Raw genomic sequence first — 20,512 nt, forward strand, 5'->3', positions numbered from 1 at the left:
CCCGCGTCAGGCTCTGGGCTGATGGCTCAGAGCCTGGAGCCTGTTTCCGATTCTGTGTCTCCCTCTCTCTCTCTGCCCCTCCCCCGTTCATGCTCTGTCTCTCTCTGTCCCAAAAATAAATAAACGTTGGAAAAAAAAAATTAAAAAAAAAAAAAAAGAAGAGTGGTTCAATAAATCTGGGCGGTGGATTCATAAAATGGGACACGACTCAGACCCCCAAAAAAAGGGGGGGGGTATACTGATATAGGCAAGACCTGGTTGAATCTCACAAACGTATTAAGGGAAATACATTAGAAAGAAATCCAGATTGAGTGACTTCATGGGCATGAAGTTCAAGAACGGCGATCAGAGGGAAGGTGTGACTTAGAAAGGGACACGAGGGGACGGTCTGAGGTGATAGGGACGTTTTGTATCTTGTTTTGGAAGGTGGGTATGTGGCTGTGGACATATATCAAAATCGATCTCCTACAGCCTTTAAGATCTGTGTGTTTCATTGTATATACACACTGGTTTTGGTGGATAAGGAAAATTTCTCGTGTTTTTATTTTTTTTTATCGTGGTAAAATATACATGACATTTACCATCTTAGCCATCTTGAAGTATACTGTGGCATTAAGTACATTCATCCTGTGCCACAACCATCACCATCATCTATCTTCAATGAGAAAAGCAAACGAGGGGCGCCTGGGTGGCTCAGTCACTTGAGCATCTGACTTTTTTAATATTATATTTATTTTTAAATTTACATCCAAATTAGCACCTAGTGCAATGATGATTTCAGGAGTAGAATCCAGTGATTCATCCCCTGTGTGTAACACCCAGCGCTCATCCCAGCAAATGTCCTCCCTAATGCCCCGTGCCCATTTAGCCCATCCCCCCACCCACAACCCTTCCAGCAGCCCTCAGTTTGGTCCCTGTATTGAAGAGTCTCTGATGTTTTGTCCCCCTCCCTGGTTTTGTCTTACTTTTGCTTCCCTTCCCTTCTGTTCGTCTGTTTTGTATCTTAAATTTCTCTTATGAGTGATGTTCTAGTATAGTTGTCTTTCTCCGACTGACTAGTTTCCATCCACCTTGTTGCCAATGGCAAGACTTCATTCTTTTTGATTGCTGAGTAATATTCCAGTGTGCGGGGGTATACACAATATCTTCTTTATCCACTTATCCGTCGATGGAAATTTGGGCTCTTGCCATTCTCATGGCTATTGTTGATAGTGCTGCTGTATACATTGGGGTGCATGTGCCCCTTTGGAACAGAACACCTGTATCCTTTGGATAAATACCTAATAGGAGCATCTGACTCTTAATTTCAGCTCAGGTCAGGATCCCAGGGTCATGGGATTGAGCCCCATGTTGGGCTCCATGCTGAGTGTGGCACCTGCTTGGGGTTCTGTCTCCCTTTGCCCCACCACCCCCATGCTCTCTGTCTCTAAAATTAAAAAAAAAAAAAAAGAAAAGAAAAAACTAAAGACAATATCATATGGTAAAGTCCAATTAAGCAATAACTGAGGTTAATACCTTATGCATAGGTGAAGCCAACCCTGACACTTCTTGGCTCTGTGGCCCCGAAGCATGTTGAACATACCTCTGTTGTACCTGTCGTGTCTTACCAATATTAGCACTGATTTACCTGTTTCTCCTGCTGTTCTCTGAATTCCTGAGGGCAGAGAGTATCTTGCGTATCCTCTTTCCCCTGACATCCGCGTAAGTGAGGCTTTCGTGGAAGTGTGCCACACGGTCCCAATGTCAGAACTTGGCTTGGTACATTTCCATGCTTTGCTTTTCTGTTCTTTTCTTTTCTTCTTCTTCTCTTTTCTTCTGTTCTTCCTCTCTTCTCCTCTCTTCTCTCTTCTCTATTTTATTTAAGAAAGACCATGACAGTACGAGCAGGGGAGAGGCAAAGAGAGGGAGAGAGAATCCCAAGCGGGCTCCACACTCCGCTCAGAGCCGGACGCGGGGCGCAAACTCGGGAACCGTGAGATCATGACCTTCAGCAGAAACGAAGCGTTGGGCGCTTAACCGACCGAGCCACCCAGGCGCCCCTCTGTGCTTTTCTTAAATTACGAGCCTGTATTTTTTCACAACTGCCTCTGTAGGATGGTTAAAGAAACTGTGAGAATTTAGAATCTTGAAATGGGGAACATTCGTGTGACTTCCTCAACGATTTGCTTCTACTTAACATGTGTGTTTTATCTCCCCTCTTGCTTCTTGCTGGAGTCCGCTTATGGACTCCCACACCCAACACCATGACTTCGGCACTTCCCTTTCTCCTGTGCCCTGTGGTTTCCTGTCCTGCCTCCCAATCCTCTATCTGAACAGCACAAAAGAGCCCGGGCGACCACTGAAAATATTTTATTCTCCTAGCAGCTCGCAAGAGTTGAAACTAACACTTGGGGCTTGTCTTCTTCGGAAACTTCACGATTTCCCAGGAATAAGGAGGGGTATAAAAGAACGGGAGGGATTGCCATCTGCTGCTGCGGAAGGACCTGGACACGTTGCTTTAGGGCTGTGCCACCGATGGTCCACAGGCGGCCAGCCCCTTCTTCCTCTTCTGAGCCCGAAAGCCAAAAATAGGCTTATATGTGATAAGGGTTTCCATTCCCAGACAGCTAAACAACTTGTACTGTTTCTAATTGTACTTTCCAGATTAGACCTAATTTTCAATATATATTCAGCATTTTATCCTCGGTCTCCAATTTTATGCACTTTCTTCACAATAAGGCTACCAGCTGACATCAGAAAGAAGTGTGTGGCTTAAGGCTTCAGGGTCCTGGCTGTCAGCCAGCCTATCTTGTGATTTTCATCTTCTTGCAGTTGGATTAGGCTTCTGACATTTCTGCTCTTTGTAGCGTTCATATCAACACTTTGGCCTTTGGGCTTTTTACTAAACTTTTATTTTTTATTTTTATTTTTTTAAATACCTTCACAGCAACTTCTAGATTAATTTTTTTTTAACATTTATTTATTTTTGAGACAGAGAGAGACAGAGCCTGAACAGGGGAGGGGCAGAGAGAGAGGGAGACACAGAATCCGAAGCGGGCTCCAGGCTCCGAGCCGTCAGCCCAGAGCCCGACGCGGGGCTCGACCTCACGGACCGCGAGATCGTGACCTGAGTCGAAGTCGGACGCTCAACCGACTGAGCCACCCAGGCGCCCCTTTACTAAATTTTTAAATTACAGGTTCTAAAACGCAGCGAAACACTCCAGTCACCGCATCCACTGTCGCCTCGGGCTAAGACACCACTCCTGATGCCTCTGACCTTGGAGAAGCGGGCAGCACTGTCGTGCGAAAGGTGAAAATGTGTAGTCGCTGCCTGACGGGGACAAAGTCTGCGTTTGGTGCAGGAAAGGTTGTGTAGGGATGTCCTCCTCCTGCAGAAGCTGAACCTGTGGCCGTGAAGGGGGATTTCATTTTACAGATGGGAAACTCATTGACTTCGTCATCAGCGGGTATAAAGGGAGGCCGTTGAATGCCAGGTTCAGGTCTAGGTGCTCTGGAGACCGTGAACAGAAGACACAGGGCTCTGCTCTAATGGCGCGTGCATTGCCAGTCGGGACAAAAAAGGCAATATACTGAGTGCTTTCAGGTGGGATGAAGGGCCCTGAGGAAGGTAAGACTGAGTAACGTGACAGGGCATGTTGGGTTGGGTACTCCCCAGCACATTGGCTGGGGAGGGGGCGTGTCTTTGAGCTGTGATCTGAATGACGTGGAAGACAAGGAGAGGGAGAGGATGTGAGAGGGGAGGGCAAGTGCAAAGGCCCTGAGGTGGGGATGAGCTTGAGTGTCTGCAGGGAAGAAGGACATCTCCTCTGGCTGAAGCCAAAGGGTGAGAGGTTGGAGAGGCAAGCAGAGAGCCCTCTCCAACCTCTCCCTCCTTCTCTGATCGAGGACCCTCAAGGCTTTGGTAAAGAACTTAGCTTTAATTCTAAATTCTGAAGAAAGCTGTGGGAGGATTTTAATCAATAGATAAAAGATTGAGGGGGCGCCTGGGTGGCTCAGTCGGGTGAGTGTCCGACTTCAGCTCAGGTCGTGATCTCACTGTTCGTGAGTTTGAGCCCCGCGTCCGGCTCTGTGCTGACAGCTCGGAGCCTGGAGCTGCTTGGGATTCTGTGTCTTCCTCTCTCTCTGCTCCTCCCCTGCTCACACCCTGTCTGACCTCTCTCAAGAATAAAGATTAAAAAAATAAATAAAAGATTGGACTGTGTAGGGAAAGCAGACAGGTTGGCAGATTTAACAAATAAAAATACAGGATGCCAGATTAAACCGAAAGGTTAGCAATGAATCCTTTTTTAGCATAAGTATGTCCCATGCCATATTTGGGATCTACTTATACCAAAACTGACTCACTGTGCCTGTGAAATTCCAACGTAACTGGGTGTCTTGTATTTTATCTGGCGGTTGGGACACCCGCGTACACGGCCCCCGTGGTAGAGACGAGGAGGGTCAGACTGAGGATGGCTTGTGCATGTTGACTGAAGGACCTCGCTGCTGAGTTGGGTTTGGGGAATGGGAAAAAGAGGAGTCAGGCGGACTTCTCAATTTGCAACTTCAACAGCCGACAGGGCTCTTGTCTGAGATGGAGATGGCCGGAGTGGGCACGTGTGTGTGTAAGGGTATGATGTGGCGAACGCTTAAAATGGGAAAAATAAACGCGCTTCCTAGGAACCTAAAGAATATCTGTTTCATTGTGTAGCAGAGTTCTGTGTGCTTCTTTAAGGAGACACTGATAGGCATATTGAAACAAAACGACTTTTGCCCTGGAGCTCTGCTGTGCGTAGGGAAGGACCAAATAAACCAGGCTCAAGATGTCTGAGTTACAGCCCTTCTAAAATCCAGCATTACGACCAGACCCTACCTACTGTGGCTCCACTTAAGTGTTTTCTGAAATGTTAGCCCAAATAAATTCTTTCCTTCTGAGTAAAGGCAAGAGTTTATAAGCACCTTGAATACTGAATTTTCCGATAAAAATGCCCTTTTTCAAAAAAAGAACTACAGGTATTATAATTTCTTTTTTGTTTGTTTAATTTTGAGAGAGAGAGCGAGCGAGCGCAGGGGAGGGGCAGAGAGAGAGGGAGGCAGAATCCCAAGCAGGCTCCGTGCCGTCAGCACAGAGCCCGACGTGGGGCTTGAACCCATGAACCATGAGATCATGACCTGAGCCGACACCAAGAGTTGGACGCTCAACCAACTGAGCCACCCAAGCGCCCCTATAATTTCTTCTTAAAGTGGCCATTGTTAAAAGTTCCTTCACCTTGACTTTATTCTTATGCAGTATAAGCCACTTTAGCAGATAAGCATTTTGATTAGAGGGGGATTGGATGTAAAATGTCCTCCTATCCAGAGAATATTTCAAATCAAAATTGGATGTATTCCATGACTGTTTTTTCCCCCACCCTTTCTTCAAAATTAAAAAAAAAATGTTTTTAATGTTTGTTTACTTTTGAGAGACAGAGAGAGAGAGAGAGAGAGAGAGAGAGAGAGAGCAAGTGGGGAAGGGTCAGAGAAAGACAGTGAGACACAGAATCCCGAAGCAGACTCCAGGCTCTGAGCTGTCAGCACAGAGCTTGACATGGGGCTCGAACCCCGGAATGCTGGGATCCTGACCTGAGAAATCAGACACTTAACTGACTGAGCCACCCAGGTGCCCTGCCCCCTTTCTACTTAAATCTTTCAGGAAGGAATTTCAGCTAAAATTAACATTATAGTATAAGCAGTTAATAAAGTTTACTAGGCCATTCTCTTTCCAAAGGGACTGACATTTTAGTAGGGGAGAAAGTATCACCTGAGTCAAATCAGCAGAAGTATTACCTGTGTTGTTTGCTACAAATGCCCTCAACCCCCATATGGATTCCAGTTCAAGGGTCTGTCAAGCGCAGGACCCAAGAATCCATTTAAAAAAATTTTTTTTCTTTTAATGTTTATTTTTTGAGAGAGTATGGGGGGGGGGGGGGAAGGGCAGAGAGAAGGAGACACAGAATCGGGCTCCAGGCTCTGAGCTGCCAGCCCAGAGCCCGACGCGGGGCTCGAACCCACAGACCGTGAGATCATGACCTGAGCCGGAGCCAGAAGCTTAGACTGACTGAGCCACCCAGGCGCCCTGAGTGAAGGAGCCTTTTGAGAGGCTGGAGGAGAGATGATTGCGCGCAAATGGTCTCGTTACTTGTGTGGCTCAGCGGAGTTCATGGGGTGTCTTCTCGTGGCCGTGGCTGCGTCTCGGGCGCTGCTGGTACCCCGCGGAATAAACCGAAGGGGGTGCCGTGTGCTGAAACGGGTGGGGGCCCGGGAGGAGGGATGTGCACTCCTGGCTGCAGGTTCAGGCCGGCTCTATCCGCAGGACACGGTGTTTGCGAGGGGTTATTTGAAACGAGAAGGAGCCCCGCTTGCTGAGCGGGGTGTTCAGGGAGGGATGGAAGGCTGCGGGGTACTGGGTTCCCGCGTGGCTGGCCTGCAGGACGGGTGGGAACAAGGTGCACGGCCTACAAAACCAGGAAGCTACCTGCCAGGCTCCGAGGATGGAGGAAGCAGGGGGGAGAAAGAATCTTTCTTTTTGGAAAGATACCCAGGCCAGCCGCGAGTGGCACGGGGAGCAGAGGGCCGTGGTGAACTGGGGGGAGGGGGAGAGGGGGAGAAGGGGGTGTTGGGGAGACTGGGACTGGACAGCGAGAGAAAGGGGAGAGAGAGAGTTTTCAGTACGGCTCCGAGGTATAGTGGGGTCCTGAAGTAGGTCAGAGGGGTTCAGGCACTCATTCTGGGGGGAATGGGCCCCCCCCACTGCCTCCGTGAGCATTTTCTGTATCTCACGTGAATTATGCTGAGATGACCCCACACTTTCGGGGGAGGGTGAAAAGGCCAAGGAGAGGATGTTCCGATTCCGAGGTGAGAGGTGGGCAGTTCCTTTGGAACTCAGGGAGAGTCTGACCACACGGGTGGACCAGGCCCCCGTCGGCGGCCCCGGCCAGGCCCTGGGGCGGCGGGGGCACCACTGCCCTTCCGACCATGTGCATGCGCTCTGGGGAGCAGCCCAAACCCGGGGACCTTTCTCCGAGGCCTCCGTGGCCGGGAAGTTCGGTGGTCATGTGGACAACAGGGTCACCGTGGCGGTCGTGTTCCCTGTACCTCCTTCCCACCTGCCTCGGTCTCCCCTTCCAGACATGAGGATACACTGTTCCAGAACAAAATCCAGGAGACTGACCTACTGGGTAAAGTAAGAAGGAGCCAGGAAGTTGCTATTCTGTTCACTGCCCCCCCCCCCCCGCTGCCCTTTTCATCTTGTTGGTAACTGTGGAGCCCAGCTTCAGACAAACTCGGAAAAGGTGAACGATGCTCATGGAGTTGTTTCCAGGGGGATCCAGGACCAGCTAAACTTGAAATGGGCTCTTCGCCCTCTGTGCGTACGCCTGGGGTTTCACCTGCTTTGAATCGGGATGATCTAATAACGTCCGATTAGACTGGGAGAGTACAAATGGGTTTGTTAATTAGATGAGAACATTTCATTTTATGAGACTTCTGTGAACCACAGCTTGATGACTGAGGCCGTCCTCTGGCTTAAAACCTTATCTGTGATCTGTTTCTTCTTTTTGAAAATGTGTCTTCTTTAATTTCTATCAGGGTGTGCGGGGCTGACTTGTCTCCGGCATTCGAGAGCTGGGGGCTATAACTCCTTGGTCTTCGCCCGACCTGCTGTGAACTTATGCTCTGTGACACCAGATATCCTCTGCCTCCGATATGCAGGTTCCATGATAGGAACTATAGTTTGTTTCACGATATTTTAGCACATCCAAGTTCTTTGAAAATCGATACCACTGTGAACGGAGAACCAACCACTGAAACGGTTGAGGTTCTAGACTAAGACCCTGAGGGCTGCGGTTCTCTTCGTTCGCTTTGCTGTGTCCATGTGGCTGGACCGAGGGCATCACAGTCCTTGTCAGATAAGGACGTTGGACTGGTCAGGGCTGGTCAGCGGTTCTGGAACTTTAGCAGGCATGAGAATCTCCTGGAGGGTTTGCGCAAACCTGGGTTGTGCCTTCACCCCTCGAGGGCACAAAGTATGATTCCGAAGGTCTGGGCTGGGGCCTGAGCATCTGCATTTCTTACCGATCTCAGGAGATGCTGAGCTTGCTGGTCTAGATAACCTTTTAAGTCCTCTCCAGCTCAAACACTTTGATTCTGTGCTCCTCTGTGAAGCATCAAGAGGGGCCTTGTAAACACTTCTCAAAGGGATGTTTGAGACCGTTGCTGCGCGTTCACGTCACAGGCGTTTTCTGTCACCCTTCCCTGGTGCTTCTGCGGAATTCCAGTCACCGCCCTGGGGTCCTGTTTCTCTGTTCCAACAGCTCACTCCGGCCACGGAAAAAGCCGTTAGCGGTCGGCCTCCAGAGGCCACATCACATTCCCAGTCTGCAGCCATCCCGGGCCGAGGGACGGAGCCCGGTGGTGCTCCCTTCCCTCTTTCAGCGTGTAGTCTGAAGTGTGGACCCTTGGGAGGTTTCTCGCAGTACGTCCTGGGGAGCAAATGGTGCTCACCTACCAGCACGTGTCTCAGCTCTGACTCGACTGCTTACTGCTTCCGGCACCTCGGAAAAGTCACGTTCCCTCTCTAAGCCTCAACTTTCTCGTCTGTTAAATGGGGTTAATAATAGCATCTGAAGGCTTGTTCTAAGAACTGAATGAAACAATCCATGTAGAGTGCTTGGCTCAGTACCAGGTACATAGTAAGTGTTAGAGAGATGACGGTTTTATCAGATAGCATCAGGGCAGTGTTTCATTTTTTTAAAAAATATTTTTAAATTTATTCTTGAGAAAGAGCGAGAGACAGAGCGTGAGCAGGTCAGGGGCAGAAACAGAGGGAGACACAGAATCGGAAGCAGGCTCCAGGCTCCGAGCTGTCCGCGCAGAGCCCGATGCGGGGCTCGAACCCGCAGACCGCGAGATCGTGACCTGAGCCGAAGTCGGCCGCTTAACCGACTGAGCCACCCAGGATCAGGGCAATGTTTAGATGGGAAAACAAGGTCAGCAGGGATTAGAGATGACAATAATACAACTACCCTGCATAAACCGTGGGCCAGGCTTTTGAAATACTACTCACTTTCACCATTAAATAGGGGGGAAAAAACAGACCTGCCATTTAAGTCTATTGAAATTCACTTTAATAACTAAATTCTCTCTACCTAAAAGGAATAGGAAGCAGCACTGTCAAACAAAAAAAGACACTTAAGAATAAAACAGAACCTAGATGATGATTTCTAAAACAAATGGATGTCCAATAAGCATGTATTTACTGTATTTCACAAGCTCTAAGGCAAGCACATTTTTACATTTTAATACCTCTGAAATCACAGTTAATGACATCTTAATAATTTGCAGGGTAGCCATTCTGTTTTTCTTTTTTAATAAACAGCACATAAAATAATGATATAAAAATCGATGCTATTTTTTTTTATTTTTAATTTTTTTTTCAATGTTTATTTATTTTTGGGACAGAGAGAGACAGAGCCTGAACGGGGGAGGGGCAGAGAGAGAGGGAGACACAGAATCGGAAACAGGCTCCAGGCTCTGAGCCATCAGCCCAGAGCCTGACACGGGGCTCGAACTCACGGACTGCGAGATCGTGACCTGGCTGAAGTTGGACGCTTAACCGACTGCGCCACCCGGGCGCCCCTCGATGGTATTTTAGATTCATGAAACAAAACTTTCAGTAAATTAATTTGGTAATTCCATTTCTTGGTGAATTATTTCTGTGATCGTCCCATTTGTTACCTAGGTCTTGAGAGAAAAAAATTTATCAAGTTGATCGTTGGCTAAAGGAGTCGTGGTTTTAAGGAAACACTTCTAGGGGTGCCTGGGTGACTCAGTTAAGTGTCCGACTTCGGCTCAGGTCATGATCTCACGGTTCGTGAGTTCGAGCCCCACGTTAGGCTCTGTGCTGGGAGCCTGGAGCCTGCTTCCGATTCTGTGTCTCTCTCTCTGCCCCTCCCCTGCTTGCTCTCTGTGTCTCTCTCTCAAAACTAAACATTAAAAAAAATTTTAAAAATAAATGCTTACCTTGTTTTTTGAGGGCAGAAAGGGAAAATATTGGAGAGAAAGGTTGGGTGTGTTAAACATCACTGTGCTTTTAACATCAGTAAACTGGAACCAATGAGGTTGTGTTTCCCATTGTACACTGTTAAACGGTCCTATTTCCTCATTTAAAAATAGTGCTTCTTGCGCTAGGCTTTCTACTTCTTCTGGACATTGTCAGGTTACATTGGGTGCTGTCCAAACCTAATTCCACTCTGGAAGGGTGTGGGCATAATGTAGATCACAGAGCAGTGGAGACATACATTTATATCACGGGGCACTGGTGTGGAGTGTTACCCCGGACCAGTTGTTCTAGATGGGTATCCTGTCTTTGATTCCTGGGCACCAGATGTTAAGGAAGATATAAATCTCTCATCATGTACTGAATTTCACAATGGTCCACCCCTGCGAGAAGAGTACGGACTGACCTCTGTCTGTCTCTATCCTAGAAATGTCGGAATAGTGACACTGCTGTTGAGACTGTGCAGGAAAATTAAATGCTGCCTCAGGCAGTGTGTGTGTGTGTGTGTGTGTGTGTGTGTGTGTGTGTGAAAAATTATCAGAGATAAAAGCTAAAAATTTAATTTGGGGTGATGGTTGAGGTCAGGGAGAGTTATTGTTTTGAAAGTGCTCTTTAAAAGTGTATGGGGGGGGGGCGCCTGGGTGGCTCAGTCGGTTAAGCGTCCGATTTCAGCTCAGGTCACGATCTCGCGGTCCGTGAGTTTGAGCCCCGCGTCGGGCTCTGGGCTGTTGGCTCAGAGCCTGGAGCCTGTTTCCGATTCTGTGTCTCCCTCTCTCTCTGCCCCTCCCCCGTTCATGCCCTGTCTCTCTCTGTCTCAAAAATAAATAAACGTTAAAAAAAAAATTAAAAAAAAAAAGATTTAAATAAAAATGTATGGGATACCTGGGTGGCTCAGTCGGTTAAGCCACAGACTTCGTCCCAGGTCATGATCTCACAGTTCGTGGGTTCGAGCCCCGCCTCGGGCTCTGTGCTGACGGCTCGGAGCCTGGAGCCTGCTTGGGATTCTGTGTCTCCCTCCCTCTCTGCCCCTCCCCTGCTCACTTTCTGTCTCTCTTTCTCTCAACAATAATAAACATCAAAAAAAATTTAAAAGTTTTGACCTGCTGGCGACACCAATAATATTTTGTCAAACTTGTGAAGTTGAGGGAGTGAGAAGGGAGAGGCTGGTGCGAATGAGCTGGTGACATGAACTAAAGAAAGGAGGAAAGGAAAAGAGTTCTCGAAATACGCCCCCAGAGGGTCACCGTCCTCCGTTGACACAAAGGCATCATATACTCAGGTCCTCGGAGATGGCCGTGTCTTAGAATATTTACGCCTCCAGCGTCGCTCCTATAATGAAAAGGACCCTGGATTCACGGGTGCCCAGAACTTGAGCTGCGAGAGAGGTTTGTCTTACAAGTGAGGAGAGGGTGTGGGGCCAGGGAACATCAGGGAGCGTATTTGGGAGTCTCGGTGGTAGAGACTGTCCCGGGTTCCCCCAACTGTCTTGCTTTGAAGTTCCCTATTGGTCAAAAGACGATTGCATAAATAAGACTGAGTTAGACTAAAGAGCTTGTTGCCTTCGTAGAAGTTGGTTGGGTTGCCAGGGAAGCCTCCTCCGGCTGGCTTCAGCAGAAATGGGGAATTATTGGAGGGAGGCTGAAGCATTGCCCAGAATTGCCCAGAACTGGAGGAAGAGCTGAGCAAGCAAAGCCGTGGTGGGAAGGGACCTGGGTGGCCTCCGATCTGCTGCTGTCGCCTCAGCCCTGTGTCCTCGCCACTCTGCCTCCGCGAGGCTGGCCTCCCCTAGAGCGGCATCTGCCCGCACGGGCCTTGCTCACCATTCGTCCCGTCCTGAGCTTCACATTGACTTGTTGGCCTCTGGAGATTTTTAAGATGATGCCCAAGGCCTAACCCCCGGAGATTCTGACACAGCGGGTCAGGGGTAGAGCCCGGACACGTGCATTATTTATTTTTTTAATTTTTTTTTTTTAACGTTTATTTTTGAGACAGAGAGAGACAGAGCATGAACGGGGGAGGGTCAGAGAGAGGGAGACACAGAATCGGAAACAGGCTCCAGGCTCTGAGCCATCAGCCCAGAGCCCGACGCGGGGCTCGAACTCACGGACCGCGAGATCGTGACCTGGCTGAAGTCGGACGCTTAACCGACTGAGCCACCCAGGCGCCCCATATTTTTAAAAGCCCCCACGTTGTCCTGAGGCGTAGACAAGGTTAAGGATCGTGGTCTTACACGTTGATAGAACAAATACAGAGCGTACTGTTTGGAGCACGGCAGCTGAAAATATGTTTAAAAGAATTAAGAATGAGAAATCGAGAGGCGCCTGGGTGGCTCAGTCGGTTAAGTGTCTGCTTCTTGATCTGGGTCAGGTCATGAAATCCTGGTTCGTGAGTTCGAGCCCCATGTCGGGCTCTGTGCTGACCGTCTGGAGCCTGCTTGGGATTCGTTCTCTTCCCTCTCTTTCTGCCCCTCCCCTGTTCTCTCTCTCTCGCTTTCTCTCTCAAAAATATATAAATCAGCATTAAAAAAAAAAAAAAGGAGAAATCTAGAAAGGATACATTAAGTAATAGTAAGGCACTTGTAGGTAACCACAGGGAAGTGAAATTACCAAGAGCCCTCCCAGACCGTGCTGGCTCAGCTCCCTTCTCTGGGTGTGTTACCTCCCTTCACCCTTACAGCGGCCTCACCTCCAGATAGGGGGCACTAGCCTCATTTTCCCAACCAACTGACGGAGACTGAGGGGTGAGATACCCTCCCAAGGTCCAGTAGCTTGGGATTCAAACTCAGCCTGCGCCCAGAGTTCTTTGACAAACGCAGCCAGCAGGCCGAGAAGGCAAAGACGCTGAGTGGCCTCTCTGAGACCCGTGTTCCCGTGTGGGACACGCAGGGGCTGCGGGGAGGGGACCCCACCTGTCTGGAGGTTAGAGCAGCCAACAGTGACGTGCCTGACAGGAAGGCCGTTGAACGTTGGGATCCGTTGCCAAGGGAGAGCACGTTTTGTAGTAAAAATGCTGGGCGAGAAAGAGGATCTCAATTATTGCAAGAAAAGCAGAACTTGCTGGGCGTTCAAGGCTAATTAACGGAAATGTGAAGAATGCAAGTGTGTGAGAGCCTGAACCTAAAAGTGGTTTTGTCCAAAGAGGAGAAAGAAATGGTGGGGGTGGGGGTGGGGAACGAAATGTTGAAATCTGTCTTTTTTAGGAAGTTGAGATATTGTGTAGTGTTTGGTGAGGAGAATGGGAAGCCTAAATCTGAATGGTCTGTTGATATGGTGCTTCTTCTAAAAATAACCGAGTGGAATAGGCTTCACTGAAGAGTCTAGAAAGCATCCCCTCTGCCTGGGTGACTTGGAAACGGCCGTGCTTTTAACACAGAGGATTGGACAACAGGCCTCCCAAGGGTTCTTGAAGAAAGAATCTGTAATCCTTTTGGGTTTAACCATTAGGCAAATTTAGTTTCCTGGTTTCAGAAAGAGAAAACACACCCACAGAAAGAAAAACCCAGGCCCGTGGGAACAAGTAACTTCCTCCTCCTGGGGGTGCTTGAAAACCCTAATCTGTCTGCCATGAGTCCCTCTCCTGCCCAGCATGAGGCGGGCTGGGGAGGCATCCAAGAGGCCAAGGGGTGGTGGAGACAGAGCGTGCCAGCTGGGATAAGGAAGTAAACACACTTCGGCTGAGAGGTAGGTTTGGAAAGCAAGGCTCTCGAGGCAGAGAAACTGGCCAGAGGCAGCTTTGTGATTCTGTGAGCTCCCGGGACACAGAGGACCTGAGCGGCTGTGTTTCGTGCCTGCCCTCTCTGCGCCTTTCTCTCCTTGTCCTTCAATCGAACACATCTTGAAGCCGAGAAGCAGAATTCTTCTTCTTCTTCTTCTTCTTCTTTTTTTTTTTTTTTTTACTCGCTTGGGGACAAAATCAGAGAAATGCCAAAGCCAGGTGAAAAAAATGTCTGCAAGCACAGAACTCCTTTTCCTGCCAGATATGTGAGCGTGTACCACCGATACGGGAAAACGAGTGCGCAGATTCGATGAGGGAGCCCAGCGTGAGGCAGGGAAGGGTCTGCAGTCTGGGCCACTTAGCTTTTAATAAAGCAAATGGGGGGGGGGTAAGAATTGAGGTGGAGGGGCGCCTGGGTGGCCCAGTCGGTTGAGCGTCCGACTTCGGCTCAGGTCTCGATCTCGCGGTCCGTGGGTTCGAGCCCTGCGTCGGGCTCTGACGGCCCGGAGCCTGGAGTCTGCCTGGGTGGCTCAAGTCTGTTAGCCTCCCGAAGCAATTTTTCTGTAACAGCTGTGTTCGTGCCAGAGGTTACCCGAGCCTTTTTCTCCCTTCGGTGTGATAATGTCACTGTAATCTGGCTCCCCTTGTTTTCGGGGACAGGGAGGGAAAACGGGAAGTAACACATCACTCACGTGTTTTGGGTGAAGCACGTAACAGATGCTATTTCAGTTCATCCTTACAAAGCCACCTTTGAAGGAGGAATATTCCTTACGTTTCATAAACGAGTAAAATGAAGTGTAATTAATGAGTAACTTGCTGATATTTATATGGCTATTAATAAATGGAGGAACCAGACTGGGCCCATGCTTCCTCATTCCAAAGCCCTTTGCTATTTCACTTCCGAAAAGTTATTTTTTTTTTTAAGTTTATCTGTTTTTGAGAGAGAATGAATGAATGAATGAATGCGGGGGAGGGGCAGAGAGAGAAGGAGAGAGAGAATCCCAAGCAGGCTTTGTGCTGTTAGCGCAGAGCCCGATGCAGGGTTTGAACTCACAAACTAGGAGATCATGACCTGAGCCAAGATCAAGAATCGACGCTTGGGGCGCCTGGGTGGCGCAGTCGGTTAAGCGTCCGACTTCAGCCAGGTCACGATCTCGCGGTCCGTGAGTTCGAGCCCCGCGTCAGGCTCTGGGCTGATGGCTCAGAGCCTGGAGCCTGTTTCCGATTCTGTGTCTCCCTCTCTCTCTGCCCCTCCCCCGTTCATGCTCTGTCTCTCTCTGTCCCAAAAATAAATAAATGTTGAAAAAAAAAAAAAAAAAAAAAAGAATCGACGCTTAACAGACTTGAGCCACCCAGGCACCCCCAGAAAAGTTATTTTTTTAATGTAGAGATTTTCAGCCCCAGTTCTTTGATTTTTAGTTAATGGGGGTATTTTGATTGTTTTCATGATCTAGATTCATGTTTTCATGGTCTGAAACTAAAATAATTTGGGGGTCTAACATTTACTGATCATCTATTAAAAAAACAAATGGGGTGCCTGGGTGGCTCAGTCGGTTAAGCATCTGACATTGGCTCAGGTCATGATCTCACGGTTCGTGGGTTCGAGCCCCGCATCAGGCTCTGTGCTGACCGCTCGGAACCTGGAGCCTGCTTAGGATTCTGTGTCTCCCTCTCTCTGCCTCTCTCCTCCTCACACTTCGTGCCTCTCTCTCTTTCTCTCGTAAAAATAAAACATAAAAAAATTTAAAAACACAAAGTAATGAATTCTACTTGTAGAATTACGTCTGACTGCAAAACATAGTCCTTGGAATTTCCAAATTCAACTTTAACTCGGTAGATGGTGTTTTATTGCTGACTTGGCAGCTGGGGAGTGGTTCTGTGTGTGTTTGGGTGGCAGGTGCAAGGTGGTCTACGAAAAGGTAGAAGAGACCGTGTCTGCCCTCAAGGAGTTGATAGTCTAGTCGAGGAGGCTATGTACACGTTCACAGGTAGGCAATTTAAGAGTTTTGTTACCGGCATGAGATGGAGACGTCGCGGGGCTTGTGCCTACATTCCAAATTGATTCCAGAGAGAAGAAATCGGAGGTAGAGAAGGATGTGACCTGAGGGGAGCAGGCAAGATTGGGTGTGAGTTAGGTTTGTTCTCGGCTCTGGCCCTACAGCTGTGTACAGAAGAAACAAAAATCCCTGCTCTCCCCGGGAGGAGAGCCCGACTGATGGTAAAATGGGTCCTGTAATCTGAATGCTTCCGATATTCCTATGGAGAAATGTAAACAGGGAAGTGGGCAGGGCAGGGATGAATGGCCGCAGATGGTCACTGTGAAACTGGGCTCTGCGAATAGGTATTAACTCACTGGACCAGTGAAGTAACGGAAGGTGGCCTGAAGAACTTGGAATCTCGACGGACACAGTGATCAGATGATTCGCAGAGATGAGCAAAGATCAGGGGAAAGGCTGCTGCCGAAGGACTAGCGAGGAGGCACCTGCCACAATCCAGACTAGTTATCCCTAAAATGCTGCGATATTAGTGATTAACATCATGTAGGGTTTTGTGACACAGGAGACTAATGTGGGAGAAACCACCGCGATCCACTATTCGTCCAGTCCATGTCTTTTTCTAAGCTTCGAAGCCAGCCACATCTTGCGGAAGGGACGGGGCTCGACGGAGCGTTGTTTCTACTGAGTCAAGCGTGACACACAGGTCGCAAAGGTGACGGGGGTCCTGAGCCCGGGTGAATAGGACGGTGAGCAAAAGGCATTTCCATGAAGAAAAATGGAAATTCAACAGAATATGGGGGCGCCTGGGTGGCGCAGTCGGTTAAGCGTCCGACTTCAGCCAGGTCACGATCTTGCGGTCCGTGAGTTCGAGCCCCGCGTCGGGCTCTGGGCTGATGGCTCAGAGCCTGGAGCCTGTTTCCGATTCTGTGTCTCCCTCTCTCTCTGCCCCTCCCCTGTTCATGCTCTGTCTCTCTCTGTCCCAAAAATAAATAAACGTTGGGAATTCAACAGAATATGCCTGTCATGCTGTCTCCATGATTTGAGATTTTTCTAAAACGAATCTGGACGTCCTCTAGCGTATTCCTACTGAGAATGGGTGGGTTCTCCTTACAGCAGGGTAGGCAATGTGAAGTTGAAGGTGGGGGGTTCTCGGTGCCAGGAGACCTCGCGCCCCCCGCCCCCCGTCCTCGCCCCAGGTGCACCTGGCTGGTGGCCCCACCCTCGCCTGTCTCTCTGTCTCACTGCTCAGGCTCGCAGCACCCACCTGCTCTGTCCTAACCTGCTCACATGTTAAAGATTACTGACCCTGAGTGTGTCAGTAATTTTTACATGGTCAATCCTAGAGCAGAAGACACACAAAAGAGTTCCATCTGTGTTTAGGTTGCTAGGTCCAAACAACTTAATACGTATTTATTATAACACCTTAGCACCGTTTGAAAAACTAGCACACAAACGTTGAAAGTAAAACATACTATTTTTACGTTATTCTTCTTTAAAGTGTTTTCTTAACGTGTATTTATTTTGGGGAGACAGAGTGTGTGTGTGCACGTGACCCGGGGAGGGGCAGAGAGAGGGAAGCAGAGGTTCCAAAGCAGGCTCCGTGCTGACAGCAGAGAACTCGCAAACTGCGAGATCATGACCTGAGGTGAAGCCGGATGCTTCACCGACTGAGCCACCCAGGCGCCCTGATGTTATTCCTAAATGAACACGATGTACCCTAGTGGGATGTGTGTACCTGTGTCATGCAGCCTCTCGACTTTTGGAGTTGGATTGGACACCACCGGCCTTACTTTCTGTTCCATGTTTACCTTCGCGTTTCTGTTCCCTGCGATCCTTCCTTTTTATCACAGCAACCACAGAAAACCCTGTTTCACACAGATTTGAAATTGCTGAAAGGAATACAGTGCAACCTAATGTTGAACCTGAGCTACCTTGAGGTGCTCGTTCTCACAGCGTCCAATAGATGTCATTGTGTTTCCCTCGAAAATTTGAAATATCCCCAGGCACGCCTCGAGTTTGCAGTGGCACCCTGGGTGCCTTGGCACACAGTTTGGGAACCGTGACCGCGGGTCTTCTCTCTGCCCCCCGTCCCTTTTTCTCTTCCTGCATCTCGTGACCCTTTTTGGCCATACCCATTTTAAGAAAGTAACTTGGGACCCAGCCGTGGCCTCATTTCCTCTTTTTCACTTTTAGACTCCTGGAGTGAGTTTAAAGTTTACTCTCTCCCGTCTGCTTCTAGTATCTTCCACCACACTTGATAAGTCGCTGTTTTGTCTTCAAGCTTAGTCCAAAGAATGGTTTCTAGTTCTTCTTCTTCCTCACGTCTTTTGTGTTTATTTTATTTTTTTTTTAATATTTTTTTCAACGTTTTTTATTTATTTTTGGGACAGAGAGAGACACAGCGTGAACGGGGGAGGGGCAGAGAGAGAGGGAGACACAGAATCGGAAACAGGCTCCAGGCTCCGAGCCATCAGCCCAGAGCCCGACGCGGGGCTCGAACTCACGGACCGCGAGATCGTGACCTGGCTGAAGTCGGATGCTTAACCGACTGCGCCACCCAGGCGCCCCTCGTCTTTTGTGTTTAAAATTGTGGCCCTGTGACCTTTGGTCGTCTGGGGTAGACTCATTGCCTGGCTTTTAACCATCATACTTTATTGACCACAAGCTCACATGGGTGCCAGCCCGTGGGGAAGACGGGCTTTCCGTGCCTGCAGCTCTCTTGAATACATTTAAAGTCCCCCACAACCACACCGGGATGAGTGCCTGTATCACCCCATTCCCTATCTGAGGACACCGAGGCTGGCTGACCTCAAGGCATTGTAGTAGGACTGAACATCATATGGGTGTCCCTTGTCTCCCAGATAATGGGAAAGTCCAAAAGGCCGCTGTGGGTAGAGGGGACTAGCATAAATGCATAGCTCGCTGTGTTTGATTTCTAATTTTACAGCCGTATTTTTATCAGAGTCCAACACAGTAGCTTTCTGTACACATGTCGGCAAGGGAGAAAGACCAGGAAAAGCTCTGACCCGCCATAGAAGCATGAGGTGTTTTTGTTTCAATTTTGATTTCATTTGATTTTAATATTTCTTTCCCGGGGCGCCTGGGTGGCGCAGTCGGTTGAGCGTCCGACTTCAGCCAGGTCACGATCTCGCGGTCCGCGAGTTCGAGTCCCGCGTCGGGCTCTGGGCTGATGGCTCAGAGCCTGGAGCCTGCTTCCGATTCTGTGTCTCCCTCTCTCTCTGCCCCTCCCCTGTTCATGCTGTGTCTCTCTCTGTCTCAAAAATAAATAAAACGTTAAAAAAAAATTAAAAAAAAATATATTTCTTTCCAAACTTTTTCTACATATGTAATCATAATGTATGTGAAACTTACCTTGCTTTTTTTTTTTAATGTTACATTATAAAGTTGTTTTGTTTTGTTTTGTTTCAGTTTATTTACTTATTTTGAGAGGGCAGGAGAAGGACAGAATCTCAAGCAGGCTCCGCACTGTCAGCACAGAGCTTGACGCGAGACTCCATCCCATACCGTGAGATCATGACCTGAGCAGATGCTTAACTAACTGAGCCACCCAGGCACCCCATAAACAGTTTTGTGTTTTTTTTTTTTAATTTAGGTACACAATTCTTTTAGCCATCCTTAAAAAAAAATTCTTCATCGCCATCAAGGGGGAGACTTGTACACAATTTAAAAACCAAAACAGCTAAAAGCTTTAACATAAAAGAGCAGACTCCTACCCCCCCTTCCTAACACCCCCCCCCATCCGGTTTCACTCGCCAGATCCAACCATTTTCTCTATAACAGTCCCTTAAATGGACCACATCTCTTACGTACCTGCCACTCCTCCTATTTTTACTTATTTGACTTAACTATCGGTTGACAGTGGTTCTGTGGGATTACTATTGCTGATAAAATCCTGTTCACTCTGCAGATACATATGTATAAACTCAGGGCTACATTATCAGATGTGTTTTGTCTTGCCATTTTTGCAAGCCTAATGCAGTTTTACTTCTCCTTTATCATAAAGGGCTATAAGCATATTGCTAGGATTCACGGCTTTATTATTAAACATCAATGGATCTCCTGTCTCTTACCAGTTATTTCCCACGCTAACACTGTAGAAGCTTAGGAATTCAGCTGAGAAGGTTTAATGAAATTCTACTGTATTTTACGCCATAATAAGGTAGAGCAGGTAAGAGCCTACCCTTGATAATTGGAAAATTTGGGGTATTGAGGAGCATACGTAGTAGGTGGATGTGTGCAGACTTTTCCAGCAGAACTATTTTCAGGCAATCATCTTTTCAAAATTGAAGATCTGTTTTCTGAAATATGGACTCAAAAGTATATGGATTGGTATCTTCTGTCATAATATAGTTTAAAAATTAATACATTCCTTTTAGGGCAGTTTTAGGTTTACAGAGTGGTTTATTGAGTGGAAAGTTCAGAGAGTTTCCCCTATGGCACCCCCCAGTTTTCCCAAATTATTAACCTCTTGGATTACCTTGTACATTTGTTACAACTGATGAGCCAAGATTGGTACACTATTATCAATGAAAGTCCAGTTTTTATTAGGGTTCACTCTTTGTTTTGTACATCCTATGGGTTTTGACCAACGTATAATGTCATGCATCCACCATCGCATCTTCGAATAGAATAGTTCACTGCCCTAAAAATCCCCAGTGTTCCGCCTCTTCCTTCCTCCCCCTGAACTCCCCCTGGTGAGCACGGA

At 48.2% G+C, this 20,512-nt stretch overlaps 1 protein-coding gene across 4 annotated transcripts in view; it reads left to right on the forward strand.

Moving 5' to 3' along the window:
* LYN (LYN proto-oncogene, Src family tyrosine kinase) overlaps positions 1 to 20,512 on the forward strand; it is a 127,900-nt gene that overhangs the window by 23,534 nt on the left and 83,854 nt on the right. The window contains exon 1 of one of the 4 annotated variants that reach the window (XM_003999817.5): positions 13,319 to 13,755. The exons of 2 other annotated variants lie outside the window; for them this stretch is intronic. The gene's annotated coding sequence lies outside the window, so the exon portion shown is untranslated. Of the gene's footprint in view, positions 1 to 13,318; positions 13,756 to 20,512 lie in introns of those variants that run through there. One more of the 4 variants, XM_003999818.5, reaches the window with a different exon arrangement.

Source organism: Felis catus, chromosome F2 (genome assembly GCF_018350175.1).
Source record: "Felis catus isolate Fca126 chromosome F2, F.catus_Fca126_mat1.0, whole genome shotgun sequence".
In the NCBI taxonomy this organism is placed as follows: domain Eukaryota; kingdom Metazoa; phylum Chordata; class Mammalia; order Carnivora; family Felidae; genus Felis; species Felis catus.